Here is a 13065-nt window from a genome sequence, read left to right as displayed (position 1 = left end):
GCGAGAGGGCCCTAGCCCAAAAAACTCTAAGGCAGGGGTAGTTTTGGCCAACCCTCCATAAGGATGCAGCCAAATTGGTGTGAAAATGTGACCCATGCTAGAGGCACACCAACCGACCACCACTCTCTCGGCCCTCGGCAGCCCCTGGCCCTTCGCCAAGTGGGGCATGGACCTCCTCGGCCCTTTCCCTCAAGCCACGGGGAGCAGGAAGTACCTTGTTGTTGTCGTAGACTACTTCACCAAGTGGGTAGAAGCCTAGCCACTAGCCACAATCACGGCCCGGGCAATCCCAAACTTCTTTTGGAAAAACATTACCTGCCGCTTTGGCCTACCCTACATGCTGGTCAAAGACAACGGGAAACAGTTTGACGATGCTAAGTTACGGGAGTGGTGTGCCGCCCTCAGCATAGGTCGGACGGGGCTGGGCTCAGGCCGGGCTATTTTGGCAAATCCCGAGCCCGGCTCGAATTTATTGCGGGTCGGGCTTTTGGCCCGAATTTAAGCCCGCGGGCCCATATACCTATTCAAGCCCATCCAAGGGCGGAACCGGGCCATCGGTCCGGCCCATCGGGCCACCCGGCCCATGAACAGGTATAGGTGGAACCAAAAGAAGCAAGATTCATGATGCATCCAATACATCCCATTCTGGTTCAAATATGGTTTCTAGGGGAAAAAAGCAGGAAGCATCTCTTCCTAATATGGATCAAAATGTTAAATCACTATCTCCTAAAAGTGTTAGGACCAGACTAGGAGCAGAAAGTCAATTACATATTAAACAAGTATTGGGTTATCATCATTGAAGAGTTTCCAAAAGGATGCCATAGAGGTTTGGTTAGCTCACCAAGATTGTCTTGTTTTTGCTGCAACAGGATCTGGTATTTTTGTTTTCCTTTCATCCTTAATTGCTGCTTCGTGAAATGTTTTACTTGCATTTTTAGTTACAAATATTATCACTTTATCAATAATCAGTGGAATTGATTTAACTCTTGTTTCAACAACTTTTATCCTCTTTATCCACCTGCAGAAGGTGTTCCATTGAATCTTTCACTTGTTCCATAAGCTTTGCAGATACCCTCTATTTCAGATATTCTTGTATTGCCTTCAGACTTAGCTCATAACCAATGTATCTCATATCTTGACATATCCACCTATTGAAAAGAGATCTTCTTCTCCGGCAACAGTAAAAAGAGATATTTTTCTCCGGCAACGGCAGTTTTTCTTCCCCAACAACAATGTGATATTTCGCTTCTTCTACATTTGGTGTGATATTGGCGCAAACTCCTGTGGAGATTGGACTCAAAGGAGCTGGGATGGATTACATGAGGGTTCTAGGCTGGGTTTCATGCAGCGTTTAGGTCAAAAGTGAAAATCTAGCCGAGTTAACGGGGAAGGGGGTCTTTGTCACAGTCCCATGGGGTTTGTAATTTACCCTTATATATATTTAGGTTTTTGCTTTTTGCTTTGGGAAGTCAAAATCCGGTCAACAAATTGAAAATTGTAAAGTGTTGTTTTTGAACCCTTTTATTTATGTTTGCAAGAGCCAAGAAGCTATTTTGAATAAAAAAAAAAAATTGAAAAGGGTCATCTATTAAAATACCCCCTAAAGTTTCATGCATTTATTTAAACTTACCCTATGATTTTCATTTTACTAAATCACCCTTTAGTTTGCAACTTATTTTCTTAATTGACCTTTCATAATAAGTGTTTGTTTTGCCATCTGAAAATAGTAACATGATCACCTAGACTGAATGGAAAATGTTCAAGGGCATGAGCGCATTATTGTTTTATTTCAAGGTTACCCCTAGCAATTTCTTTGTATAGAAAACAAAATTGATCCAATAGAGCCAAATAGAGTGGTTGTTGGTGTCTTATTAGGGGTAAAAATGATATTTTTATTTTCATTTTCTTTTAATTAAATTTATTAAAATGGGCATTAGGGTCAAAACTATAAATTTCCTCTATCATCTGATGAAAGGTTTGTTTAATGAATCAATTGAAAACTATAGGGGTGTTTTAGTAAAATCCAAACTATAGAGGAAATTTTAATAAATATAAAATTATAAGGGTGTTTTAATAAATGACCCAATTGAAAAGTATTATCTCGAAAAATCCATTTCAAAAAAATGACTTTATTTTTCAAAAACTTGTTTAAAGTCAAAAAATACTCTCAAAAGCTTCCTTTGTGTCGGGGGGGAATTGAGGCAGGCCCAACTTTTTGTAAACGTGGAATTATGTGAGCTGGTTATCTACATGCATGAATACGTACCCATATACAAGGCTCCACCTTGAGTGGTGGTTATGTTTTTGGGTTAAATGAGTCAAATTCACTTAGTTCAAAGCAGTTGCTATAAATAAGGACAATAAATCTACTAATATTTCTAAAAAAAATCTACTAGTTAAGTTGAAAGTTGTGGCTATATGTATTAATCACTTAATCTACTGGGGAAGGTATTTATCAATTTCACTCTAATATAATTCATTTGAATTCAGAGGTTTCCGGTTTCCTCAAATTAATCCATTCTTCTTCACCAAATAAGGAAAAAGCAAAGAAAACACTCCCTTTGAAAAATTCAACTTGGTCTCAATGTAACAAATGGTATTAGAGCCTGCATTCTTAGCTCATGATTGGTAAGTGATAACCCATTTCTCTACCCCTACCAAAACCCAACCCACCACCATCTTCCATATCTTTCACCTCCATGTTCCATACCTAAAATCCATTTCACCACCATTCATTTGTTTCATCCACCAAAGTAAAAAGGTTGAACAAGGCATCACACGGTTTGAAATTGCAATGCTATCCTTGAGAATTAAACAATAGCAAATGTTAAATGAAATGTGAGGTTATTCACAAATATGAATGAATTGCAATGGATTAAAACCTAGGGGTGGAAAATGGGTGGATTGGGTTAAGTATGGATTGAGTACCAATCCACCCATTAATGACCCACACCCATTTACCTCTCATATTAATCTATCCATCTTGAATACACCTTGACCTTACCCACCTTAATCTATCCATCTTGATCAATTTGAATATTTAAAATTATGTAAACCAATCTTTGTTGACAAAAAAAACATGGATTTCTATTATAATACCACACATCCCCACCTCAAAAATAAAAGTTGAACTTCATTTTAAAAATAGATGAAGATAAAGAAGAAAAAAACCATATAACCAAGAAGAGAGTGAATCTAAAGAAGAAAGTAGAGAGTAAAGAGATGAGAAAGAAACAAAGATAAGAAAAAAGAGAAAATATGAAAAATTAGATTGTATTGGAAAAAATTGTGAAGATGGGACCCACTCATGTGTTGGGATCCCTTGCCCAACACGTAACTCAAAATAAATTTAAAATGGAAGACTAAACTAAGTGAGACACTTGATATTCTTTTATTAGTGAGAAAGAGATAAATTATTTTATCTTGGTTCTATATTAGTGCAATGGGGGATCCATTCTCCACTATCCTTTGAATTTCTCTATAAGCCTCACTTATCTTAAAGTGTTAAGGTCTCTTGGATTCTAGACACTCACGTTGGTATCCTCTTTTGGTAAAAAAAAAAAAAGAGAGAATGGAAAAAGATAATAATCCTCTTTTGATGGGTTTTTCGACTCTTCAATGGAGGTTTTGGAGAGGGCTTTGATAACCCTATTTTATGTGATCTTTCTCATATTTGGTTAGTTGAATACATTTTTTTTAATGCCTTTTTTTGTGTACCCAAGAGAGGTTTGTGCATCTTAAAAATAAAAGAGAAAGAAACCACATCCAAAAAGAAAGAAAATCTAAAGGAGGGAGTGGAGAGAGAAGAGAGAAAAAATTAAACTTCATTTAAAATAAAGTTAGAGAGAGAGAAATGACATAAAAGAAAAAAAAAAGCCACATAACCAAGAGAAGAGAGAATTTGAAAGAGAAAGTGGACAAATAAGAGAAATAAGATAGAAAAGAAGAAATATAAAAGTAAAATTACTTTATTAGAAAAAAAGTTAAAGAGGGAAAGGACGGAAAAGAAAAAGAAGACATACAACCAAAAGGAGAATCTAATGGAAAGACTGAAGAGTGAAGAGATAAGCATAAAAGAAAAATGATCTTCATTGGGAAAAAAAGTTAGAAAAATAAAGAACATAAAAACACTCAAGTAGCAAGTCTTTTTGGACTCTTGAACTTGAGGGACCTAAGCGCACCTTCTAACTGAAATTTGAGCCTTATTTATAGACAAAGTGATGATGGGTGGAGATGCTTCTTTTATCTTCAGTAAATCTTTACTGTTGATGATAAGAGCGAACCTTTTATAATGGAAGGCTGACTGTCAATAGTGAGATTCTTTCATAATTGAGCCTTAGTGGGGATTGAGGGACCAAATTTTAGTTAGAAGGTGTGCTTAGGTTCCTCAATTTCAAGAGTCCATAAAGACTTGCTACTTCCTTGAGTGTTTTTCCCTTTGAATGTTTTTTTCTCTTCTTTGGAATATTTGTTGTAAGTTTGAGTGTTGTGTTGTACCCTGTAATCCTTTCAGTAATATTTCTTATTAAAGCATTGTAAATGTTCGGTCCCTCAGTCCCCATTAAGGGTCAATTATGAAGGAATCTCACTATTGATAGTCAACCTTCCATTATAAAAGGTTCGCTATTATACTCAAAAGTAAAGATTTGTTGAAGATAAAAGAAGCATCTCTCGCTCATCACTTTCTATAAAAAGACAAAAACAAAAGTAAGCATCCTAATTTAGATGCCCTCAAGATAAGATTGAATTTGATAAAGAGATCTCTCGAACCCGCTCTCCTATCTATAAATAAGGCTCAAATTTCAGTTAGAGTGTGTGCTTAGGTTTCTCAAGTTCAAGAGTCCAAAAAAACTTGCTACTTCCTTGAGTGTTTTTTTCCTGTTGAATGTTTTTTCTCTCTTTTTTGTAATATTTGTTGTGAGAAAGTTTGAGTGTTGTGTTGTACCTTGTAATCCTTTTAGTAATATTTCTTATTAAAGCACTATAAGTTTTCCAATTACATTCTATTAAAGTCTTATTTTTTAATTTAATGTTTTACTATTTTCTGCATAATTTCCTATTATACAGCTTTCCGCACATGAGATGAAGAGCACCTTCAATCAACTGTTTTAGCTATTATTTTGCACTTATTACATTAAGCTTTTGGTGGGTTTCTCAACTCTTCAACGAAAGTTTTGGAGAGGGCTTTGATAACCCTATTTTATGTGATTTTTTTCATATTTTGTTGGTCGAATACATTCTATTTGATGCCTTTTTTTTGTGAATCCAAGAGAGGTCCGTGCATCTTGAAATTACCACAATCTAGTTGAAACTAAAGAAGTTATAACCACTATTATTCTTGCTAGTAGTAAAAGTTTTTTTGGGTTAATGCCCCATGGTTTTTCCTATTCATATTAAAGAGTTTTTTTCACGTAAAAAATTCCAATGTGCCTTTGCTCTTGTGATGTTTGATTATTTGTCTAGTTGTACATTGTTGATTTGCACTCTATTAACTAGAGTACTCCAACAAAGTAACATCGAACCTTTGTGAAGCAAATTGGTTGTATAAACCATGGATACTAATACAAATTGTATGGTTATGCTAAATGAAAAAATTAGACCATTTAGAAACCAAGAATGAAAGATTTATTCTATTAAAAGAGAAAACGCCAAACCAGAAGGGAAATCCATTGAGAAAATGAAGAAACTTAACCGAAAAGTTCTAGGTGTCATTAAACAATGGAATGAAGATAGTATTTTCCACCATGTTTCTACATAAGCATTAGCATACTCTCTTTGAAAGAAGTTGGAAAGTTTATGCAAAGAAAACAATAGAAAACAATGATTTCTTGATTATGATGCTTGGGAACTTTAAATTCAAGGAAGGTACATTAATTATGGAGCATTTGAATGAAATGGAGAGGATTTGAAATCAGCTCTCCTCTATGAAGATGATATTGGATTATGAATTGTAGGTCGTATTGTTATTTAGTTCTTTGTTGGATAATTGGGAGACATTGTTGGTATCTTTAACTAACTGAGCACCTGATAAGCTGCTTATAATAAGTAAAGCTACAATAAGTTTTTGAATGAAGAAACTAAAACAAAGGCATTCAGTTCATCTCAAGTGTGAAGCACTTATTGTAGAAAATTGGGGAAGAAACAAAAGTAGAAATCCACAACACCATGATAAATTCAAGGAAAGGTCCAAGTTGATAAAAGGCGTATTTGTTACTATTGCAAGAATTTAGGGCATGTGAAGAATAGGGATGTCTACGTTTCGGTTAACCGAACCATGTCCTTTTTTTGTAAACCGAACCGATGGTACCGGTTTTTCCATTTCTCCAAACCAATACCGAACCGATACACTAGTTAACCGATCTATCGGTTTCAGTTTTTGACCGATTTGGTTCTTTGGTTTTTCAATTTTTTATATTTATAATATATATTATATAAATATATGTATAATATTATATTAAAAATAATAAATGATATATAATATATTATAAATATTTTAAAAATATATAATATATTTATAAATAGATCATTATAAATGTAACATAAGTATATATTTATATATAATGAATATATATTTATATATAATATATAGAAAATATGTGACATATATTAAAAATATATCAAATATACATATAAATATATATATATAGGTCGGTTCGGTTAACCGTTGGTTTTTTTGTAGGTTAACCGAAAATCGAACTGGTCCTTCGGTTTTTCAAAAATTTTGAACCGAAACCGAACCGATTGGTTCGGTGGACACCCTTAGTGAAGAACGATTGCAAAAAACTCAAAAGTAACTAAAAGAAAAGGGTAAAAAATGAATAAAAAGAAATGACCACAGTTGCTTCTAGGTAATCATTTTCTCGGGTTGTGAAGAATCTTGCATTAGCCTCACATGTCCTAATATGGATTACATAATTACTAACGATCCATCCTACCATGCAACCCTAAGAAAGGATTTCTTCACTTCTTACAAATTCAATAACTTTGGTGTGGTGAAAACAGAAAAAGAGTGGTACTTCAAAAAACTTAAAGATAAATGATATACATGTGAAAACAAATGTTGCTTGCAAATTGATTTTCAAAGATGCAAGATATGTTCCAAACCTTCGGCTTAATCTAATTTTAATAGGAAAATTAAATGAAAAAAGATACTCTAGTCACTTTGGTAATGGGTGTTGAAAGTTTGTCAAAGGCTCTCTTGTAATGGCAAGAGGAAGAAAGTATTATACTCTCTACAAGACACAAACATGTATTTGCAAGAGTGAGGTGAATACAATTGATGAGGTGATTATAAATTTATGGGATACACAACTAAGCCACATGACTGAAAAAAATCCTACAAATTCTAACAAAGAAATAGCTCCTTCATGACATGATAGATACACCTTAAACTCATTGTTTAGTTAACAAATAACATAAAGTAGAGAGATAAGAGAAACATAAAAGTTAAACTTCATTTAAAATAAAGGTAGAGAGATAAAGCACATAAAAGAAAAAAAGCTACAACCAAGAGAAGAGATAATTTGAAAGAGAAAGTAGAGAGATAAGAGAAAAATAAGAAAGATAAAAGTAACATTACTTTATTAGAAAAAAGTTAAAGAGGAAAAGGACGGAAAAGAAAAAGAAGCCCACATAACCAAAAGGAGAATTTAATGGAAAAAGTGAAGAGATAAGAAAGAAACATAAAAGAAAATTTGAACTTCATTAAGTGGGAAAAAAGTTAGAAAAATAAAGGACATAAAAGAAAACACATAACAAAGAGGAGGGAGAAACTAAAAGAGAGTGAAGAGATGAGAGAAAAACATAATTGCAATGAACAGTAAATGTAATTGAAACTAGACCATAATTCAAATTATGAATTGAAATGAACAGTAAATGAAATTTGATAAATAAAAACAATAAGATTAATAAATATTAACTGAAATTAATCGAACATTGGGTCCAATGAACGTTAAATGAAACTAAACTGAATAGTAAAAGTGAATGATAATGAATAGTAAATGAACAATAACAGCACTCATATTGGCACTACAGTAACCATAAACAAAGTCATCATAATATCATTACAATGAAGAGAAACATACAATGGTTTAAAAGGTAATACTCAAATTCGCAAGAAACTTTTAGCCAAATTTAGAACAATTTAGAAAAACACTCTCAAAGACACTCTTATACACAATATCAGAATACTAGAATGACATTCAAAAAAAAACTTAGAACAACGTAGAACGCTCTTTAAAGAGAATACTACAATACTAGAAAAACACTCTCTCCAAGAAAAAATGCATGCATCTTTTGAGAAGAAATATCTATTTATAAGCTAGAAGAGACTCCTTGGTCTTCACAAATTGGTTTTGCTAGCTCATTTAGTCTTTTAGGTTTAAACTTTGGGCATTTATTGGCATAATGCCTTGGTTGTCTACATTTATAGTAGAATGGTTTTCTTTCTTGTGGTGTTAGATCTTTCTTTTTGAAAAGATGTTTTTAGACCTTTTATACTCTTTCTTTTGTTGTTTATAATATTCCTTTGATCCCTTATGCTTAAAGGGTGTTAGTGATTCGACTTCGAATTGATAGCAAAATTTTTCTAATTCCTTATTTGAGATAGATTTTTCTTTTCTCAGTTGTTTCTTTACTCTTAGGTCATTACAAACATTTTATTATGATTTATTTCAATTAATTTCATTATTTCCATTTGGTATCAGAGCCATAACCCAGAGAGTCCAAATTCCTATTGGATAAGGAGAATTCTCTAGCTATGTTAAGCAAGGCTAGAACCCTTGTTCCTATAGGTAAAATTGCAAGAGCCCAAGTTGATGTTTGAAGGGAAACAATCTATTGACTGCCTTGAGGGATATTAAAACCAATTGTTAGACTATTAAGATCCTTATCTAAGTCAGACAATAATACTATAACCTCTTTGAACTCCATAAGTAAAACCATGTCAATAAAAAACATAGAATATATTAGTTTTGAAAATTTAAAGAGATCACTATAAAGTATATAGGATTTCTTCTTTCATCTTAAAATCTGATTATAATGTCAAAATGATAGAAAGGGTCGTAGCAATCAATGAAGGATATAAATACATCTATCCCCTAGACCCAGAAGCCTTGAAAAGGTATATGGGAAAGAAGAATTGCAATTTCATACACCTTGGGTTCTTGCGAGTTGTGGTAAAGCCCTTAACAAAGCTAAGGCTAAACACTATCGTACTAGTGTGTGTAAAAGATGATCGACATATTAACTTTAAAGATGCAACTATTGGAGTAATCAAGGAAAGCATGAGTAGTGGCCAGGAATATTTTAATTCATTCCCTTACATTTACGTATCCATAACCGACTCAGGTGTACATACAACCTTAACCTTAAGAGTGCAAACCAATGGTTTCAACATAAAATATAACCTTAATGTTTAGGATGTATTTCAAGGTAATGAACATAATTTTCCCTAACACTCAGTATGAGTGTAAAAAGGGAGTAACTACTCTATTTCAAACAAACATAAAAAATAGTGTTACCATACCAAAGCCGATGATGTGGAAGGATGTAATCCTATCAGAGAAATGGACATTAATTTCTAAAGAAAATCCAATAGTTGTAAAATCTACAAAATTAAAATCTATCATCTAAGAAAATTACAGAATAGTAGAACTAAGGTTTAAACCAAACTATGACCCACCAAGAACTTCCTACAACTGTGAAAGTAGGACATCACAAAAGAGCTATGTAATGCCAAAAAGGTCTATAGAGATAACTAGACCACAACCAGAAGTGGTTATCTATCCAGCCATATCTAGAGTAAGCTGAATCATCACGAAGAAAAGGAACTCAATCAATTAGGTCCTATGAACCCTCAGAAGCTAACTTTGAAATAATACAATAATTTAAAATAGATAAAATCCTACTAATAATAGACTTTAACTCTCATGTTAGTAGGAAAAAATGGTTTTTTGAACAATTCAATAAAAGGGAAAGGGATCAATTAAGGGAAGAATGGTATGAAGACATGAGGGAAAGACAAGAAAACATATTCTTTTAGGATTGGTTCTGCAATCAAGATGTCTTCAGATACCTTAAAGTTCTAGACAATGACTTAGACATTAACACCACTGAAAAATTAACAAAAACATGGAGATCAACTACCATAGAAAAAATTATGAAAGCCATACACCCACCAATGGAACCCTTAAAAATAGGAAAAGAGATTTGATAGCAAGCCCAATAAAGAATTCTATCATAATTAAAGAAGAAAAGGAAATAAAGATAGCATGTTTCCCAGGTAATTGAGCAAAATAATTATACAAATGTCTCTAGACTATTGGAAAACATGCAAGTAGAATAGAAGACTTATTAGCCAGTCCAGAGGCTAGCATTAAGAAAGAATGGAAAGTGAAAGTTGTAGTAATAAAGTGATACGAAAAAACCCAAAATAGTTCCACACTCTACACCTATGGATGTTAAATTCTTACAAGAGTCATTTGAACTCTCAAATAAAACCTTTATGAACCAACTCACTCGAAGATTAGTCGATTTAAATATAAAAGAAAGGACATGGGAAAAGGGATAACCATCGCTATCTAAAAAAGAAAAAAAATTGAATCTATAAAATCAATCAACTTTCTAAATGAAGAAAGTGAATATTGCCAAAATGAGGATTCCATAGGAACAGATATAGAAGGAGAACCTCTCCAATTGAATAAAATTCATCAGGATCATAGGCCTAAATAATATCTCTATTACCCTAGGCACACTCTTGTAGACTTACTATTTGAGAAACCCCAATACTAGGCTAAGAGTTATGATGGGGCTTCTCCCTATGAATAGAATATAAATGGAACGACTGGTTACCAAATGTACAATGTAATCATGTACTCTAATGCCTATAAGATTAGTGAAAGCTCTAAAAGAACAATAATTTCCCTTGTGGTGTCTTCATTTGCAATTGAAAGGATGGTGAGGTAATTACCTTACCCAACACCAAAGAGATTTAATACTAGGCATAGTAAAAAATCTTAGAAAACTTGCAACCCTCATTATTCTTATTAATAGTTGAAATTTTTCTGAGTTAGTACCCCTTGATTTTTCCTCTTTACATTGGAAAGATTTTGTACACTAAAAATTCTAGTGTGCCTTGGCTCTTGTGATGTTTGATTATTTGTCTCATTGGATATTATTTATTATTTCTCCTTTGCTATTTACATTGTTGATTTGTACTCTGTTAACTAGGTGTTTTAACACCAACAAAAAAGTTATAAAAAATGAATTAAAAGAGAGAAAAAATACATAACTAAGAGAAGAGAGAGAAACAAGATGAGAGAAATATAAAAATTAGACATCACTAAAATAGTTAGAGGGAGAAACAATATAAAAGAGAAAAAACACATAACCAAGAGGAGCGAATCTAAAGGAGAGAGTGGAGAGAGGAAAAAAAGATAAGAATGAAGAGAGATAAAGAGAAAAAAGAGAAAAGGTAAAAATGAAAAACTTTATTAGAAAAAAGTTAAAGAGAAAGGTTTTAAAAGAGAAAGAAACCATAGCCAAAAAGACAGAGAATCTATGAAAGAAACATAAAAATTGAACTTCATTTAGAAAAAAAGTTAGAGAGAAAGGCCATAAAAGGAAAAAGAAGTCACATAACTCTCTCCCTTTGATTCTCTTTCCTCTTGATTGTGTAGCTTCACTCTTTTATGTCATTTCTCTTTCTAACATTTTTAATGAAATCCAATTTTTAAGTTTCTCTCATTCTTATATTATTTTACTCTCATCTCTCTCCTTTAAATTCACTCTCTTGTTTATGGAGATAGCATTAACTGTTCAACAGGCCATGAAACCAGGAATTATGCTTCACATCAGTCCATGGAACCTACAACCATTCAACATCTTAGTGTGGGCCTCATGTATTTTATTCACTAACATTGGACATTATAATTGATCCTACAGCCTAATACACAGTTAAAGCATTCAGCTAATCTGAGTTCTTGTTTATGTGGCTTCTCTCTCTGACTTTTTTTGAACACTAAATATGTTTTTCTCTCCTCTTCCTACTCTCCATTTAGAATTGTAAAGTGGGTTGTGCTAGTCATGTCCTAACCACTATAGCAACCGAGCCATGTTGTGGGCCAGTCCATACCCCTAGGTTGTATCGGGCTTGGGTTTTGAGGCCAATGGGCTGGTACAAAATTGTGTATATATGAAGTGGGTAGTGATGGCAGGACCTATGACCCATTTGAAATTTTCTCCAACTTCATTTTATTATTTCATATATAAACAATTGTATACTTAAAAAATCATATAGAGTAAAATGTTAATATTTTTTCAGGAACACTTGGCTAGAGCCATGGGTGATACTGAGCTTCCCTTTTGAGGGGTTCCGAGCTAAGCAGGCACAACCCACTACAATATGGGCAACCTTCAAAAGTGAGTCGTGTCGAGCCAGTATGACCCACATTACTCCTCTATCTCTATCTCTATCCTTTAAATTCTCTTTTTTGGTTATGTTACCTTTCTCCTTTATCACCTTTCTTTCTCTAATTTTTTTTTCTAACGAAGCTCAATTTTTACCTCAATTCTCTTGATTATATGGCTTCTCTCTTTTATATAATTTCTCTCTCTATCTTTTTCGTAATAAATCTAATTTTTAGCTTTCTCTCTCCTCTCTCTACCATCTCTCTTCTAGATTCTCTCTCCTCTTGGTTATGTGGCTTCTCTTCTCACTACTCTTTCTAACATTTTTATAATGCAATCCAATTCTTTATGTTTCTCTTTCCTCTCCTTACTCTATCATTTAGATAGATGCTCTCTTCTCTTGGTTGTGTGACTTTTTTTTGTAGGTGGGGTGGCAAGGCAAGAGAAGTTGGTCTCCCTAATAGACAGAGGATGACCGAGAGTGGTCTGGAAGAAAGAAAGGTCTTGATGGGAGGAGGGATGTAAGATGGATAAGGAAGCAAGATAGCAAGGATTTTCTCAGTGCTCTCGAGACAATCTCATGTGGAGGCCCTTGGGCCTTTTTCTTTTATAGATGGGTAACTAAGGCTATAAAGAGAGACGTCTAGAAAAAACTTT

This window comes from Nelumbo nucifera, chromosome 3, assembly GCF_055504915.1.
Source record: "Nelumbo nucifera cultivar China Antique chromosome 3, China Antique-T2T, whole genome shotgun sequence".
Classification (NCBI taxonomy): domain Eukaryota; kingdom Viridiplantae; phylum Streptophyta; class Magnoliopsida; order Proteales; family Nelumbonaceae; genus Nelumbo; species Nelumbo nucifera.
The sequence above is the reverse complement of the archived record's forward strand: the minus strand, read 5'-3'. Positions refer to the sequence as shown.